The sequence below is a fragment of the Pteropus vampyrus genome, unplaced genomic scaffold, assembly GCF_000151845.1.
Source record: "Pteropus vampyrus isolate Shadow unplaced genomic scaffold, Pvam_2.0 Scaffold1000005482, whole genome shotgun sequence".
Classification (NCBI taxonomy): Eukaryota; Metazoa; Chordata; class Mammalia; order Chiroptera; family Pteropodidae; genus Pteropus; species Pteropus vampyrus.
This window is the reverse complement of record NW_011919884.1, coordinates 1-11,938: the sequence shown is the minus strand read 5'-3', so window position 1 is coordinate 11,938 and position 11,938 is coordinate 1. Positions and strand designations below refer to the sequence as shown.

The 11,938-nt window shown below is 54.8% G+C and overlaps 3 pseudogenes; all 3 read left to right on the top strand.

Annotated features, from left to right (window-relative positions):
• The first annotated feature begins 1,457 nt into the window (after nucleotides 1-1,457).
• LOC105311630 lies at nucleotides 1,458-2,008 on the top strand (annotated as a pseudogene).
• A 4,384-nt stretch (nucleotides 2,009-6,392) lies between these two features.
• On the top strand, nucleotides 6,393-6,910 carry LOC105311628 (annotated as a pseudogene).
• Nucleotides 6,911-10,361: 3,451 nt separating this feature from the next.
• On the top strand, nucleotides 10,362-11,882 carry LOC105311627 (annotated as a pseudogene).
• Nucleotides 11,883-11,938: the final 56 nt, after the last annotated feature.

Here is an 11,938-nt window from a genome sequence, read left to right as displayed (position 1 = left end):
ATAAAGAAGTCGTGCTACGTACATCCGATGGAATATGACCCGGCCATGAGAGAAAGAAGGAAACCTTGCCATCTGCAACCACATACATGGCCCGAGAGGGTGTGAGGCTAAGTGAAATACGTCAGAGAAAGACCAGTACCATAGGATCTCACTTCCACCTGGAATCTAAAGAACAAAACCAATCAAACACACAAAACCAAAACAGACTCAGAGATACAGAGAGCAAACGGGCGATTGCCAGATGGGAGGGGGGTCTGGGGGTTGGGTGGAAAAGCTGAAGGGATTGACAAGTACCCATCGGCAGTTACAAAGCAGTCACGGGGATGTGAAGTGCCGCATGGAGAATACAGTAAAAAATGTTGCGATAATTATGTACAGTGCCAGGTGGGAACTAGTCTGAGGGGGGTGGGGGTGGGGGTGGAGAGAATCACTTCGTAAATTACATAACTGGCTGGCCACAGAAAAAAAATCATTGAATTGGAAATTTGACATGGTGCAATGGCGGCACATGGAAACGGTACCTCAATAAAGCTGTGAAAAACTATGAGGGACGAAATAAAAAAAAAAACAAAAACCACCTCTTTCTGAGGAGAAATATACACAGAAGTTTTCCTAGATGTGTATAGACATAGATATAGATATAGGTATAGATAAAGATATAGATATAGATCTAGATATAGATCCAGATATAGATCCAGATATAGATATAGAGATAGAGATAGACATAGAGATAGACATAGAGATACACTTAGAGATAGAGATATACATCCACACAGGTAACCGTAACAGGAAACAATGGAGAACTTTTCCAAAACTCCTAATTAAATTTCTCAGAATTTTCAGGCCCACGTGTTTTTACTTCTGTTTTCGTTTTCTTAAACGAGGACTGGGTCTTCTCAGAGGAAATATTAGAGAACGAGAGAAAATCGTCGGCAAACAGCGACAGTGCCCAAATATAAAGTTCATAGACGCCCCGTGCTCAGCTCACAGTCGCCCGCCTCTGCGGGCTGGGATGGAAGCTGGAACACCGCGCTCGCTCCCCTCTGCGAGCCTCCCCTAGCTCCCCAGCCGCCTCTGTCGCCCGCGCCCGCACCCGCGCCCGCCCTCTGTCGCCCGCGCCCGCCCGCCCGCCCGCGGGGCTCCCCGCTTGCCCACCGCGAACGTAACGTAAAGGACTCCACCCCCACGCCCCCAGGCCTCAACGGACCCCCCAGTTCCGGTCCCCCACAGGAGCTGACGCCCCGCCCCGCCCCAGAGCGCCCTCCTCCTCGTCCGCCTTGAGAGCGCCCCCAGGTTTCCACCGCCCCTGACTCGGCCCGCAGCCTCCCTGGTCGCCCACTGCTGGGAGCACCCGGAGACCCCGACGGCGCCGCCGCCGCCGCTGCCGCTGCTCGCCCCGCAGCCCCGGCTTCGTCGCCGCCTCGGCCTTGGCGCCCGCCGCGCCTGCACCGCCAGTCATGTCGACCGCGCTGCCGCCGTCGTGTGCGCGCCACAGCTACCAGCCCGACTGTGAGGCCGCCGTCAACAACCAGATCAACCTGGAGCTCTACGCCTCCTACGTGTACGAGTCCATGGCCTTGTACTTCGAAGGCGAGGACCGGCCCTCAAGCACGTCGTCCAGTTCTTCCGGCAGCAGTCCAGCAAGGAGACGGAGTACGCCCAGAGGCTCATGTGGCTGCACAACCAGCGCGGGGCCCACCTGCGTCTGCGCGAGATCGGCAGGCCTGACCGCAACCGCTGGCACGACCGGGTGAGGGTCATGGAGTGCGCCTTGCACCTGGCGATGGATGTGAACCAGAGCCTGTTCAGTCTGCACCGGCTGGCCACCGAGAAGAAGGACGCCCGCCTGTGCGACTTCCTGATGAGTCGCCACCTGCACGAGCAGGTGAAGTTCATCACGGAGCTGGGCGACCATCTCACCAACCTGTGCAAGATGGGAGCCCCGCAATCGGGCCTGGCCCAGCACCTCTTTGACAAGCTCACCCTGCACGACAGCGACAAGGACTGAGCCTGGACTGCCTTCCCCGTGGCCGTGGGGTGACTTCTCCAGGTCACCACGCCCGGCATGCATGTTGCAGTATCGCCCTTGCCTGACATTCCCTTGAGGTTTTTTTTTTTTTTTTCCCCTTTGCCCCTTCTTCTTCCAGGTTTGCCATTTCTTCCAATAAAGTTATTGGTTCCTAAATAAACAATGGTCTCTGGTGGATTGGTGTGTGCAGAACCCTCACCTTTTAAGCTTTCAGCAGGTATCCAAGCAAGCGTCCGTGCCGCCGACCCGTGCCCCATCCATCCCCAGGCGGCTCACGATCTCCGTGGACGGAGGGAGAAGGTATTGCGTGGGACCCTGGAACACACAACATCGATCATCCTTTTAAGACCACGTGCTGTATAGGCCTGGGGCGAGGTGGCTGGCCTGGGGCCCCGGGGAACGTGGGTGCCGGTGCATAGGAAAAGTAGAAACCCACGCGGCCTGAAAATCACAGCGGCAGGAAGGAGAAGTGGTATTCTCCAAGGGCAGTCTCAGCCGTGAGGTTGGACTTTCATCTTTGTTCCTAGGGGCAGGAAGTTAGCAAGACAGCTGACGAGAAGAACACGTGATTTTAGAGCAGGCTCTTCTCGGCCAGCCACTTGCTTCCAGGCGCATAGGTACCTGCCGTTCACGGGACCGAGCCTCGGGTGGTTGCTTCCATGTACTTTGGCCCAGAGTCCAAGCACCAGGAACCCTCGCTCGGCCCCAGTGGCTTCGGACAACTGTCCTTTGGAACCACGCCGTGGAAAGAGCGTTCCACTTTTCCAAATGGCCAGCCCAACCTCAGACCCGAAAGCTGACCCACCGGCCCCTCCCTGGGACCACTGCCCAGTAAGGGCAGACATGCTTCACCTTTTTCTATTCAGGGGCCACAGCATGTGAGCTGGGTCCTAGGTCATAAAACACTTCCTGACTTGGGACAACTTCTTCCTTCCTCCCGCTTGATTTAGATGGATTTCGTCCCCAATTCTTTTCCTTTCCTAAGCTACGAAGTGAGAAGATCATTTCCTTGAGACGTCTCCTAAATTTTCATATCAGCACTTCGGTGCTACAAAACTTGCATCTAAGCACTGCTCTAGCTGCACCCCACAAATCTTGCTATGTGCTGTTTTGCTTCCGTCCAGTCCCACGTCATCTTGAGTTCCCCCCGGTCTCTCCGTTGACCCACACGTTGTTCAGACGTGCACTGGATCACTCGTTTCCAGATATTTGGGGATTTCCCAGATCATTCCGTGAACGATCTCCGGGTTAGCTCCGCCGCGGTCAGAGAACCCAGGGCACCCAATCTCCATCCTGTTGCCTTTGTTGACACTTGCGGCACGGCACGGAACGAGGTCCGTCTTGGGCGGTGTGTCGCGTGCACTCGGAAACCACGTGCTTCTGAAAGACGTGTTTCTGAACATTCCACTCTCACGCCTCTGCACTTTCTCTTAACGTGAAGCTTCCTTCATCCTCTCCTCCCCCTTTCTTCTCCCGATGATGACAATAATACTTCATTGGCTGCCTACGGGGAGGAGACCCCTGGGCCTTTCGAGCCACGGAAATGCATTATTTGTTTCCTACCCTATTTTTCCTCTTAGAAAGTCAAGAAAGAAAACAAAATTCAAAGAAGACAGTTGACTCGTGGTGGCGCACCGGGCGCAAAACCAGTTACCTACGCATACGCACACGAAAAAGGATACAGGGAGCGAAGCGGACCTGGCGAGGAAACCTTGGCAGGTGACGAACGGGAGAGACTTTCAGACGGGCAAGCACCAGAGACTGGAAAATACCTGCAACTGAAGGCCGAGCGCAATCAGAGAAAGTGCAAGAACAGAGTCAATGAAATCGAAGGACTGGAGAGGGTCCCGGGTGGACCGTGACATCGCAGAGCTACAGTCTGAACACAGGCCTGTTTGCCGCTGCCCTGCTCTGATCCTGCCCCGAACTTACTTGCACTGAACAAAGCCAAACTGGCATCGGACCCGCTTCGATCTCCCAGAACGACACTCCCAAGAAAGGCAGTTAACTGACTAGGAAGGAAACTCAAATCAGAGCAAGTCTCAGACCACTGCCAACCTGTCTAGCCAAGGGAAACCAAACAGAGGAGCACATCTACCTAGAAGAGGGAGCCACGGAAGCCTTGCGACGTTCGAGAAATGCCGGGCTTTTGGCATCTGGGAGGGCCTCTCCCGTCCCTGCCGGCTGCATGCCCCGTAGCCCCACGGGAGACCACTGAATGAATCGTTGACACACTCCATCTTCCCATTCGGGGGAGAAGCCTCTTAGTGAAACGGACATCATGCTCCAGATCAGATCCGCGCTCATTACCTAGTCTAATCGAACGCGCCCTTTGTTCCTAAATAGGAATGCACGTGCTTTTAAGCATCACGGGACAGTGAGAGAGGAGCTCGTGATGAACAAACACAACTACGTCTCGGAAAGACAAACGACCCAATTAAAAACTGGGCAGAGGACCTGGACAGGCATTTCTCCAAAGAGCACACGCGCATGGCCAGCAGACGTATGAAAAGACGCTCGATGTCACTGATCGTCAGAGAAATGCAAACTCAAACCACAACGAGCTATCACCTCACACCTGTCAGAGTGGCTCTCCTCAAGAGATCACAAGAACCAGTGTTGCCGAGGAGGGGGAGGAGACGGGGCCCTCGGCCGCTGTTGCTGGGATTGCAGATTGGGACGAGCACTGTGGAAAACAGTTTGGAGATGCCTCAGAAACTTAAAAACACAACTAACTAGCCTACGACCCAGCGATTGCCCTTCCTTCCGGGTATTCACGCAAAGAAAACCAAACCACTGATCCAAAAAGTTCTCTGCACCCTGCAGCGCTGCTGCAACAGGCAACGGACGGAAAGAACCTCAGTGCCCATCGACAGATGACTGCATAAAGAAGTCGTGCTACGTACATCCGATGGAATATGACCCGGCCATGAGAGAAAGAAGGAAACCTTGCCATCTGCAACCACATACATGGCCCGAGAGGGTGTGAGGCTAAGTGAAATACGTCAGAGAAAGACCAGTACCATAGGATCTCACTTCCACCTGGAATCTAAAGAACAAAACCAATCAAACACACAAAACCAAAACAGACTCAGAGATACAGAGAGCAAACGGGCGATTGCCAGATGGGAGGGGGGTCTGGGGGTTGGGAGGAAAAGCTGAAGGGATTGACAAGTACACATCGGCAGTTACAAAGCAGTCACGGGGATGTGAAGTGCCGCATGGAGAATACAGTCAAAAATGTTGCGATAATTATGTACAGTGCCAGGTGGGAACTAGTCTGAGGGGGGTGGGGGTGGGGGTGGAGAGAATCACTTCGTAAATTACATAACTGGCTGGCCACAGAAAAAAAATCATTGAATTGGAAATTTGACATGGTGCAATGGCGGCACATGGAAACGGTACCTCAATAAAGCTGTGAAAAACTATGAGGGACGAAATAAAAAAAAAAACAAAAACCACCTCTTTCTGAGGAGAAATATACACAGAAGTTTTCCTAGATGTGTATAGACATAGATATAGATATAGGTATAGATAAAGATATAGATATAGATCTAGATATAGATCCAGATATAGATCCAGATATAGATATAGAGATAGAGATAGAGATAGACATAGAGATAGACATAGAGATAGACATAGAGATAGACTTAGAGATAGAGATATACATCCACACAGGTATCCGTAACAGGAAACAATGGAGAACTTTTCCAAAACTCCTAATTAAATTTCTCAGAATTTTCAGGCCCACGTGTTTTTACTTCTGTTTTCGTTTTCTTAAACGAGGACTGGGTCTTCTCAGAGGAAATATTAGAGAACGAGAGAAAATCGTCGGCAAACAGCGACAGTGCCCAAATATAAAGTTCATAGACGCCCCGTGCTCAGCTCACAGTCGCCCGCCTCTGCGGGCTGGGATGGAAGCTGGAACACCGCGCTCGCTCCCCTCTGCGAGCCTCCCCTAGCTCCCCAGCCGCCTCTGTCGCCCGCGCCCGCACCCGCGCCCGCCCTCTGTCGCCCGCGCCCGCCCGCCCGCCCGCCCGCGGGGCTCCCCGCTTGCCCACCGCGAACGTAACGTAAAGGACTCCACCCCCACGCCCCCAGGCCTCAACGGACCCCCCAGTTCCGGTCCCGCACAGGAGCTGTCGCCCCGCCCCGCCCCAGAGCGCCCTCCTCCTCGTCCGCCTTGAGAGCGCCCCCAGGTTTCCACCGCCCCTGACTCGGCCCGCAGCCTCCCTGGTCGCCCACCGCTGGGAGCACCCGGAGACCCCGCCGCCGCCACCGCCGCCGCGGCCGCTGCTCGCCCCGCAGCCCCGGCTTCGTCGCCGCCTCGGCCTTGGCGCCCGCCGCGCCTGCACCGCCAGTCATGTCGACCGCGCTGCCGCCGTCGTGTGCGCGCCACAGCTACCAGCCCGACTGTGAGGCCGCCGTCAACAACCAGATCAACCTGGAGCTCTACGCCTCCTACGTGTACGAGTCCATGGCCTTGTACTTCGAAGGCGAGGACGCGGCCCTCAAGCACGTCGTCCAGTTCTTCCGGCAGCAGTCCAGCAAGGAGACGGAGTACGCCCAGAGGCTCATGTGGCTGCACAACCAGCGCGGGGCCCACCTGCGTCTGCGCGAGATCGGCAGGCCTGACCGCAACCGCTGGCACGACCGGGTGAGGGTCATGGAGTGCGCCTTGCACCTGGCGATGGATGTGAACCAGAGCCTGTTCAGTCTGCACCGGCTGGCCACCGAGAAGAAGGACGCCCGCCTGTGCGACTTCCTGATGAGTCGCTACCTGCACGAGCAGGTGAAGTTCATCACGGAGCTGGGCGACCATCTCACCAACCTGTGCAAGATGGGAGCCCCGCAATCGGGCCTGGCCGAGCACCTCTTTGACAAGCTCACCCTGCACGACAGCGACAAGGACTGAGCCTGGACTGCCTTCCCCGTGGCCGTGGGGTGACTTCTCCAGGTCACCACTCCCGGCATGCATGTTGCAGTATCGCCCTTGCCTGACATTCCCTTGAGGTTTTTTTCTTTTTTTTTTTTTTTCCCCTTTGCCCCTTCTTCTTCCAGGTTTGCCATTTCTTCCAATAAAGTTATTGGTTCCTAAATAAACAATGGTCTCTGGTGGATTGGTGTGTGCAGAACCCTCACCTTTTAAGCTTTCAGCAGGTATCCAAGCAAGCGTCCGTGCCGCCGACCCGTGCCCCATCCATCCCCAGGCGGCTCACGATCTCCGTGGACGGAGGGAGAAGGTATTGCGTGGGACCCTGGAACACACAACATCGATCATCCTTTTAAGACCACGTGCTGTATAGGCCCGGGGCGAGGTGGCTGGCCTGGGGTCCCGGGGAACGTGGGTGCCGGTGCATAGGAAAAGTAGAAACCCACGCGGCCTGAAAATCACAGCGGCAGGAAGGAGAAGTGGTATTCTCCAAGGGCAGTCTCAGCCGTGAGGTTGGACTTTCGTCTTTGTTCCTAGGGGCAGGAAGTTAGCAAGACAGCTGACGAGAAGAACACGTGATTTTAGAGCAGGCTCTTCTCGGCCAGCCACTTGCTTCTAGGCGCATAGGTACCTGCCGTTCACGGGACCGAGCCTCGGGTGGTTGCTTCCATGTACTTTGGCCCAGAGTCCAAGCACCAGGAACCCTCGCTCGGCCCCAGTGGCTTCGGACGACTGTCCTTTGAAACCACGCCGTGGAAAGAGCGTTCCACTTTTCCAAATGGCCAGCCCGACCTCAGACCCGAAAGCTGACCCACCGGCCCCTCCCTGGGACCACTGCCCAGTAAGGGCAGACATGCTTCACCTTGTTCTATTCAGGGGCCACAGCATGTGCGCTGGGTCCTAGGTCATAAAACACTTCCTGACTTGGGACAACTTCTTCCTTCCTCCCGCTTGATTTAGATGGATTTCGTCCCCAATTCTTGTCCTTTCCTAAGCTACGAAGTGAGAAGATCATTTCCTTGAGACGTCTCCTAAATTTTCATATCAGCACTTCGGTGCTACAAAACTTGCATCTAAGCACTGCTCTAGCTGCACCCCACAAATCTTGCTATGTGCTGTTTTGCTTCCGTCCAGTCCCACGTCATCTTGAGTTCCCCCCGGTCTCTCCGTTGACCCACACGTTGTTCAGACGTGCACTGGATCACTCGTTTCCAGATATTTGGGGATTTTCCCAGATCATTCCGTGAATGATCTCCGGCTTAGCTCCGCCGCGGTCAGAGAACCCAGGGCACCCAATCCCCATCCTGTTGCCTTTGTTGACACTTGCGGCACGGCACGGAACGAGGTCCGTCTTGGGCGGTGTGTCGCGTGCACTCGGAAACCACGTGCTTCTGAAAGACATGTTTCTGAACATTCCACTCTCACGCCTCTGCAGTTTCTCTTAACGTGAAGCTTCCTTCATCCTCTCCTCCCCCTTTCTTCTCCCGATGATGACAATAATACTTCATTGGCTGCCTACGGGGAGGAGAACCCTGGGCCTTTCGAGCCACGGAAATGCATTATTTGTTTCCTAACCTATTTTTCCTCTTAGAAAGTCAAGAAAGAAAACAAAATTCAAAGAAGACAGTTGACTCGTGGTGGCGCACCGGGCGCAAAACCAGTTACCTACGCATACGCACACGAAAAAGGATACAGGGAGCGAAGCGGACCTGGCGAGGAAACCTTGGCAGGTGACGAACGGGAGAGACTTTCAGACGGGCAAGCACCAGAGACTGGAAAATACCTGCAACTGAAGGCCGAGCGCAATCAGAGAAAGTGCAAGAACAGAGTCAATGAAATCGAAGGACTGGAGAGGGTCCCGGGTGGACCGTGACATCGCAGAGCTACAGTCTGAACACAGGCCTGTTTGCCGCTGCCCTGCTCTGATCCTGCCCCGAACTTACTTGCACTGAACAAAGCCAAACTGGCATCGGACCCGCTTCGATCTCCCAGAACGACACTCCCAAGAAAGGCAGTTAACTGACTAGGAAGGAAACTCAAATCAGAGCAAGTCTCAGACCACTGCCAACCTGTCCAGCCAAGGGAAACCAAACAGAGGAGCACATCTACCTAGAAGAGGGAGCCACGGAAGCCTTGCGACGTTCGAGAAATGCCGGGCTTTTGGCATCTGGGAGGGCCTCTCCCGTCCCTGCCGGCTGCATGCCCCGTAGCCCCACGGGAGACCACTGAATCGTTGACACACTCCATCTTCCCATTCGGGGGAGAAGCCTCTTAGTGAAACGGACATCATGCTCCAGATCAGATCCGCGCTCATTACCTAGTCTAATCGAACGCGCCCTTTGTTCCTAAATAGGAATGCACGTGCTTTTAAGCATCACGGGACAGTGAGAGAGGAGCTCGTGATGAACCAACACAACTACGTCTCGGGAAGACAAACGACCCAATTAAAAACTGGGCAGAGGACCTGGACAGGCATTTCTCCAAAGAGGACACGCGCATGGCCAGCAGACGTATGAAAAGACGCTCGATGTCACTGATCGTCAGAGAAATGCAAACTCAAACCACAACGAGCTATCACCTCACACCTGTCAGAGTGGCTCTCCTCAAGAGATCACAAGAACCAGTGTTGCCGAGGAGGGGGAGGAGACGGGGCCCTCGGCCGCTGTTGCTGGGATTGCAGATTGGGACGAGCACTGTGGAAAACGGTTTGGAGATGCCTCAGAAACTTAAAAACACAACTAACTAGCCTACGACCCAGCGATTGCCCTTCCTTCCGGGTATTCACGCAAAGAAAACCCAACCACTGATCCAAAAAGTTCTCTGCACCCTGCAGCGCTGCTGCAACAGGCAACGGACGGAAAGAACCTCAGTGCCCATCGACAGATGACTGCATAAAGAAGTCGTGCTACGTACATCCGATGGAATATGACCCGGCCATGAGAGAAAGAAGGAAACCTTGCCATCTGCAACCACATACATGGCCCGAGAGGGTGTGAGGCTAAGTGAAATACGTCAGAGAAAGACCAGTACCATAGGATCTCACTTCCACCTGGAATCTAAAGAACAAAACCAATCAAACACACCAAACCAAAACAGACTCAGAGATACAGAGAGCAAACGGGCGATTGCCAGATGGGAGGGGGGTCTGGGGGTTGGGTGGAAAAGCTGAAGGGATTGACAAGTACACATCGGCAGTTACAAAGCAGTCACGGGGATGTGAAGTGCCGCATGGAGAATACAGTCAAAAATGTTGCGATAATTATGTACAGTGCCAGGTGGGAACTAGTCTGAGGGGGGTGGGGGTGGGGGTGGAGAGAATCACTTCGTAAATTACATAACTGGCTGGCCACAGGAAAAAAATCATTGAATTGGAAATTTGACATGGTGCAATGGCGGGACATGGAAACGGTACCTCAATAAAGCTGTGAAAAACTATGAGGGACGAAATAAAAAAAAAAACAAAAACCACCTCTTTCTGAGGAGAAATATACACAGAAGTTTTTCTAGATGTGTATAGACATAGATATAGATATAGGTATAGATAAAGATATAGATCTAGATATAGATATAGATCCAGATATAGATCCAGATATAGATATAGAGATAGAGATAGAGATAGACATAGAGATAGACATAGAGATAGACTTAGAGATAGAGATATACATCCACACAGGTATCCGTAACAGGAAACAATGGAGAACTTTTCCAAAACTCCTAATTAAATTTCTCAGAATTTTCAGGCCCACGTGTTTTTACTTCTGTTTTCGTTTTCTTAAACGAGGACTGGGTCTTCTCAGAGGAAATATTAGAGAACGAGAGAAAATCGTCGGCAAACAGCGACAGTGCCCAAATATAAAGTTCATAGACGCCCCGTGCTCAGCTCACAGTCGCCCGCCTCTGCGGGCTGGGATGGAAGCTGGAACACCGCGCTCGCTCCCCTCTGCGAGCCTCCCCTAGCTCCCCAGCCGCCTCTGTCGCCCGCGCCCGCACCCGCGCCCGCCCTCTGTCGCCCGCGCCCGCCCGCCCGCCCGCCCGCGGGGCTCCCCGCTTGCCCACCGCGAACGTAACGTAAAGGACTCCACCCCCACGCCCCCAGGCCTCAACGGACCCCCCAGTTCCGGTCCCGCACAGGAGCTGACGCCCCGCCCCGCCCCAGAGCGCCCTCCTCCTCGTCCGCCTTGAGAGCGCCCCCAGGTTTCCACCGCCCCTGACTCGGCCCGCAGCCTCCCTGGTCGCCCACCGCTGGGAGCACCCGGAGACCCCGCCGCCGCCGCCGCCGCCGCCGCTGCCGCTGCTCGCCCCGCAGCCCCGGCTTCGTCGCCGCCTCGGCCTTGGCGCCCGCCGCGCCTGCACCGCCAGTCATGTCGACCGCGCTGCCGCCCGTCGTGTGCGCGCCACAGCTACCAGCCCGACTGTGAGGCCGCCGTCAACAACCAGATCAACCTGGAGCTCTACGCCTCCTACGTGTACGAGTCCATGGCCTTGTACTTCGAAGGCGAGGACGCGGCCCTCAATCACGTCGTCCAGTTCTTCTGGCAGCAGTCCAGCAAGGAGACGGAGTACGCCCAGAGGCTCATGTGGATGCACAACCAGCGCGGGGCCCACCTGCGTCTGCACGAGATCGGCAGGCCTGACCGCAACAGCTGGCACGACCGGGTGAGGGCCATGGAGTGCGCCTTGCACCTAGTGATGGATGTTGAACCAGAACCTGTTTCAATCTGCAACCGTCTGGGCACCGAGAAAGAAGGACGCCCCGCCTGTTCGACCTCCCTGATGAGTCACCACCTGCACGAGCATGTTGAAGTTCATCACGAGAGCTGGGCGACCATCTCAGCAACCTGTGGCAAGATGGGAGCCCCGCAATCTGGGCTTGGCCCACCACCATCTTTGAAAAGCTCCCCTGGACGAACAGCGAACTAGGACTGGACTCTGGACGGTCTTCCCCGGTGACGTGGGGGTGAACTTCTCCTAGGTTC